The sequence below is a fragment of the Pundamilia nyererei genome, unplaced genomic scaffold (genome assembly GCF_000239375.1).
Source record: "Pundamilia nyererei isolate P.nyererei 1_Seehausen unplaced genomic scaffold, PunNye1.0 scaffold00050, whole genome shotgun sequence".
Lineage (NCBI taxonomy): Eukaryota > Metazoa > Chordata > Actinopteri > Cichliformes > Cichlidae > Pundamilia > Pundamilia nyererei.
This window is the reverse complement of record NW_005187451.1, coordinates 1,580,986-1,587,533: the sequence shown is the minus strand read 5'-3', so window position 1 is coordinate 1,587,533 and position 6,548 is coordinate 1,580,986. Positions and strand designations below refer to the sequence as shown.

General features: G+C 43.4%; 1 protein-coding gene across 1 annotated transcript in view; it reads right to left on the bottom strand.

Annotated features, from left to right (window-relative positions):
* The window catches only part of fcho1 (FCH and mu domain containing endocytic adaptor 1), a 58,873-nt gene that overhangs the window by 43,758 nt on the left and 8,567 nt on the right, over positions 1-6,548 (bottom strand). The gene's annotated exons all lie outside the window — the stretch shown is intronic.

The following is a 6,548-nucleotide window of genomic DNA, read 5'->3' as shown; positions in this document are numbered from 1 at the left end:
TGTGTGTGTGTGTGTGTGTGTGTGTGTGTGTGTGTGTTGACAACAGCCCTCTCCTTCTATTGGCACAGATTCAGCTCAGTCCTGGTGACCTGGCATAAGACAACAGCCAGTGTGCACGCACACACACACACACACACACACACACACCTCAGTAATTAGCTCAGCAGCAGGACTGGAGGCCTGCTGACAGCTTTGTGTTGGGCAGAGGAGGAGAGCCCACAGGAGGGATGGAAATACTGCGGAGCAGCAGCTGCACGACGGATATCAATGCTTAGTGTATCGATTTCCAGCGAAACTACACTTTGCCAATATTTTCATATCTGCTGTACAATGTGGAAAACAAACAAACTCCTGAAGATGATTAATGACCGACTACTGCAGCGCTGCCACCGTAAGATTCATCATCTTTGGCCTTTAATATGGGCGGAGTCAGCGGTGGAGGTCATACACCAGCACATCAATTTATTTAATAAAAACCCAACAACGTCTCGTCAGTACCTCAAATGATTATCACTGGCCAACCTCGATATTTATAAAACGCTATCCTAACCTTTCAGAGAAACGCTGGTCCTCGTTGTCAGAATATTTTACAGGTTTTAACCCACTACTAATAAATCCTGCCTGAGCAGATTTCCACGGCAGCCGTGCAGCGGGACGGCAGATCTGACCAGAGCACCAGATGGTTTTTAGGCAAGCAGAAAGGGGGGCAAAGGGAGCACACCAGATAAAAACAGACGCATCACAAAGACACCGAAACCTGCTCGTAGAGCTGAGTTAATTACATATACTTTTAGCTCTAATCCTCACAGTCCTGACGCAGCACAAAGCAGAGGCACAAAGACACCATACCCACGGTGCTGGCATGTATAGAAGTAGCTGACATCCAGCATTCTCCGCCTGGTTCCAACTAAACGTTGAGCTGAAATCAGCTCTGGGGCAAACAGAGCCCTGAGAAGAAGTGGGACACTCTGTGACCCTGATTCCTCAAACTCCAGATCATTTTTTATTCAGGAAATAAATGTGGGCGCAGTTTTTGGTCCTGCCATGTGCAACATCTACTGACTGCTCGCACAAGCAGCGAACATGCTGAAACGCGTTATGCACCGATTAAACGCTTGACATTTGGAAACGTGAGTTGCTGTAATGTCACAGTGTGGGTGTGAGACTCACGCCTGACGCTTTCTTATGACATATCGATAAAGTTTCACTGATCGCATCTCCTGAATGCGTCGTGTTGAGCAGGGTGCAGCACCACCGGACCCACCCGGGATTGAAAGCTGCCGACTTGTACAAACACTTCTCAGTTTCTCTCCAGACTGTAGTGAAGCTTGGAGAAAGTAAGAAACAACCAGAAACAGAGACCGTTTGCCTTCACAGTAAAAGCTGTGCACACATTTCAAACTTTTATTGTGAAGGTGAGCAGACACCGTTTCTGGTTGGCGTCGCACTTTTCGCAGTTTCAATGCAGAATAGCGAGTAGTTTACGAGTGTCTGCAGACACGTCAGCATCTTCCGTGCAAGATACAGGCAACTCCAGGAGTCTGCTGGCAACCACAGCGATGGCAAGGTTTTCAGTGCAGCACCGTACACAAATCATTTCACACTAGTCACTGCGAGCAACCTCCAGCAACCACTCGTCAACTATTCACAGCTTGCAAAAAATTCACTGACCAGTCTTGTGTCCACTGTGGGCGGGGCCTAAACCTTAGCTTTACCTGACCATGTCAGTAAGAAGGCAAAATGTCCTCTGTGGCCTCTCGAGAATACTAGTAGGACTGTAGAGTACAGTGAGAGGAGGTACAACTGTGCACCCTCCTCAATAATGGTTCTAAACCTAAAAATCATATAAATATATAAGATCATTGCACGTTTATAACATTTCACTAATGAAAAGCATGCTGGGTAATGCTAGGCAGTCAGGTAGCACGACAGTCTGTGAACAGCTGAGCAAACTGTAGCGGCAGATCAACAGGAGACCAGAGATGGATCAAAGAAACTTGTGACAAAGACAGGAGCTGCGTCTGCAAGTTCCCCGGCTTTATAAAATCAGACTCTGGCATCTCGTCCACAAACGCCGAGGGGAACGAGGCGAGGCAAATCTAACGGATGTTTTTCCTGACAGAGCGACGTGTCCGTGTGAAGTTCTGCTGTGGAAACATTGACACCAACGGGCCAAATGTTTTCTGTTTAGCAACAAAAGAAGCCACCTGTCAAGGACCAACTTTGTAGTCATGTGTCGAACAATCATGTGGTTTTATTTTATTTTTAATGTTGCCATTAAAGAGCGTTATTATTCCACACAGTCCTTATACATTTATAAAAGCTCAATTATGCAGAAATCATGTTAATTCTAACCTCCTTCGACTTTATGAAGCAACAGTCTTAAAAAATACTGTGATACAAATTTTCTCATAGTGTGAAACACTAAAGTTGGGCCACAGTTTCCAAGTTTTTTCCCCTCAACAAACCAAACTTTGTAGAATATGAATGTTTGGTCACTGATGCCGAGGTGATATTAGGTTCAATATTAGGCCGCTGGATCTGCAATAGTCAAACCAAACTAACAGCAATATCACGATCTGCTGCATCCAATATTTTTTTATGTATTTGTGTTAGTGTTTTATTATCTTGGAGGATTGCACCAAAATATGTGGCAAAATTCAAAAATAGGCAACGGTGCTCATGTTCTCAGATTCCTTCAATCTCGTCCTGCTCTTTGGGACAATAAAGGTAGATTAACCTCCTGAGACCTGAACTCTTCCACAGCAGCAGGTTTAATTTCTCTTTGATATTTGGGCTGATTGGGACCTGATGAATGTAAAAACAAAGAATTACCAGATTTATTTTTTTTACCTAATTTTTGTTTCTAAGAAAAATGAGAGCCACATATGAGGACACTCGTTTACAAGCTTGATAGAACAGTAGCAGCATAACGTCCTCGTAACTGGATATCAGGCCCATGTAGAGCAAAATTGAGTATTTTGGTCTAAATGACCCAAAATGTGATGTAATAATATATAAATTAACAAATATTTACTCTCTGAAAATTGGACTGATTATCCACCAATTAAAAACGCACTGAAACCGTTTACATGCCTTTTTCTGAGAAACATGCGATGAAATTATTTTTAGAAATGTTTTTTTGGCAGAACTTCAAACGGCCTTTCATCAGCATCAGGTAATTCTGTTTTCTACACACCCGATCAACCCTTATTTTTGGCGTTGGCACTGCAGGCTGAAGACGAGCAGATGCAGAACGGCAACACAGGCAATGCAACTAAAACTAAACACGAGGAGGAAAATATATCTTTAACAGCCACACAGGGAGGAAATGCAGCCTTATCAATTAAAAACACTCTAACCTCGTCTTCTGCCACCCTCACACTGCCTGACAACACGCAGACGGCTGCCATGAAAAATTAGGCCTTTAAAAAGCAGATGGGAAGGAATGAAATAAGGTCTCATACAGGAACAAGAACTACCCACAGTTCATTTCATTCCAGCAGGATATAAATGATGCATCCTCTCCGCCCATACTAAGCATTTCAGTTTTTATTTCCTTTCCCTTCGCCAGCGATGGCTCTACTAGCAGACGTCTCTCTGACAGGAGGGAGGAGGGAAGGAGGGTAAGGGAAGGTCAACCCAAACTCCCGCCTCCTCACCACCTCCACCTGCCTTTCTCCTTCCTTTGCTTGAGAGGACAGAGGAACGAGTCCCCACGTGTCTCCTCGCGCTTTCAGACACCGGCATCCTCATCTGGCTCAAAAAGCAAAATAAAAATGGAACTGGGTTAAATGTAATAACACAGTTGAGCGTAAAATAAAGATGCCCTGCTAACCTCGGAGGAGGCGCATTTGTCACAAGCTCTGGGAGCAAAGCAGGTGTTAGAAAACGAGGCAAAGGAACAGAGGAAAGGAAGAAAAAGGACACGTAGGCAAAGTGTGACTAAAAGATAAAACAAACGAGCCACAGCACAGAGTCGGAACAAACCTTCGAACAGCTGAAGGACGGGAAGGAAGCAATCAGTAAAGGTGTCAAAATGATGCTTTTCATCATCTATTAATCCCAAACGAGTTGTACAATCAGAAACAGAAACCATTATAATCTCTGAATACTGACAAGACTTAATAACACCGGCTTTTAAACTGGACGAAATGGGAATGACAGGAAAATGTTGTCTCAAAAATAATCACCACAATTATTTCTAATGAACAAATGCGTGAATTCATTTGCCAGAAACATCAGTCAGACTTACTGCTGTTACCCAAGTGCAGATGTGAGACGCAGTGTGAGAGAGGACAAGGGCAGGCGGACCGAACTGATGAAGCGACCGGCGTCGGCTGCACTGCGGAGCAGCTCTGCTGTCCTTCGCTATCAGTTTTAAACCTGATTTGGTGAAGTGTGGAGGAGAGCTCATTTTGTGTCACCGCCACCAACAGACTCCAGCACTGCTCTGCCACATCTGCCAATGGGATGACTCACTACTGAGGACAGTAATTTAGAGCGAGACATCAGTGTGGATGTTTCCTTCCATCATATCAAACCTGTGGGCACTGACCTGTAAACTCGAGTTTCATTACAAAATATTCAGACTTTGGATTGTATTTTTTCCCCACTTACTTTCTTCATCATTGCTAACAGAATGACACGTGGAATGGGACTACATGTTATATAAGCACCGAAGAAACAACTCATTAACTAATCAGCTAATACTAAAAATTATTTCCTCGCGTAGTCTACCACCTTTAGGGCCATGTGAGCTGTAGTCTAAGCAGAGAAACGCAGACTTTAGCAGCTCTACTCTGAGGCTGACATATAAATTGACCACTTTGCTTTTATACTCAGCTACCTCTTCAGCACAGTCCGTCACTGCTGAATCACACCAAACCATCTATGATCCATCACCCACAAACAAGAACCCGAGATACCGAAACTTTTGCCGCCTTTCTGCCGCTGAGAACCACGGTTTCAGACTTGGAGCTTCTAAATTTCATCACCAACACCTCACACTTGGCTGCAAACTGCCCCAGTGCTAGCTGGAGGTCTCTGTCTGATAAATCATCAGCAAAATGTAGAGAGGTCATCCCAAGGCCACCGAAGCAGAAACCCTCTGCTTACTGGCTGTGCCTCGAAATTCTGTCCACCAAATCTTCGAGTGGACAAAGAGTTGGCCCGGTCTCGCACAACCACGTGAAAAGTGCATTATCCCCCCCGGATTGAAGGAATCTCTTCTCCAGCACCCTGGCAAAGACCTTAAAGGGGAGGCTGAGGAATGTGAGCACACGCTCAGATCCTCCTTTTTGTTGTTACAATGTTACAGAGGAGTGGTCAACCAGGACAGCTCCATGACATCCAGAGGCAGAACAATTACTGATCAAAGGAACTTTTCACATTTCTAATGGATGCACAGCTACAGAGGGACATTTTTAATTTAACATGAGCACTTTGACTTTTCAACACTAAAAACGGTCGAAATTGTCTGGTGCATTTGCTTTTGTAGGTTGAGTTTCAGCTTAAAACAAATTGCTCTGAGAAATAATACTTAATTTGGGAAGTTTTTAACAATAGTACTACTACTTTTACAGACAAGAACATTTATCACAGCAGAGACACTGATACACTTCTCTTGATTGATGGACAGTGGGGGGGGGCTCTGTGAGAGGAGCGGTTCCTGTTTTAAAACTGCAATGAGACAGAAGAGACCCAGAAAGCTGCTCCGATACTCAGCTATACAGATGCATTCACTCTTTGATTAGCAGTTTAACAGTTTTCAGCTGTGCTGACCTGATAAAAAAAAAAAGGCTGTTTCCAATGATCAGTTATGATATAAACACGATAAACTTGGATTATGTTAAAGAGTCTCTGTAAAGTTTCATTTCTAACATTTCTGGTTAGTTTTACTGTAGCATGCTGCAGTACTGCTGGGCCTGTTGATGCTGCAAACCATGACATTCAATGCTTTTATAAGGCGTTGTATGAACGCAAGTACGCAACACATATCACATTATAACATGATGATGTTATAAGATGCCTCATTCAGCTTTTGTCGATATAAACGAGACGATGTTGAGAAATTAAAATGGCATAATGCAAAAAAAACAACATGTCGCTAAAAGCTTTCTGACAGAACATCTTTGCTTCTCACTTCTCTTCTTCTGTCCTACAGCAGCTCTGATGTGGAGGTTTTCCTTGGTGAATTATCACGCAGACTGAGTGCTCACACCCAAAATGGTAGGGAGCTGTCGCAACGTCACTGTTTGCATGGATGATGGGCCCAGAAAATGTACCAGTGCCAAGTTTGTAGCTCAAATCCTGATTGTGTCGGAGGAGATTGTGGACAAAGAAACAAACAGAGCGAGATTTCCTGTTTTACAGTTAGGATAACAAGAATAATGAGATGACTAAATGACCACAAACCTTTGCACGATACAGTCTATGACAACAATATATTTACGAGGGCGAACCCAAAAGTAAGGTCTCCTATTTTTTCCTGAAATAAAACAACTGTTTATTTTCTATCATATTTGCATCATTTTAAAGGTAGAAGA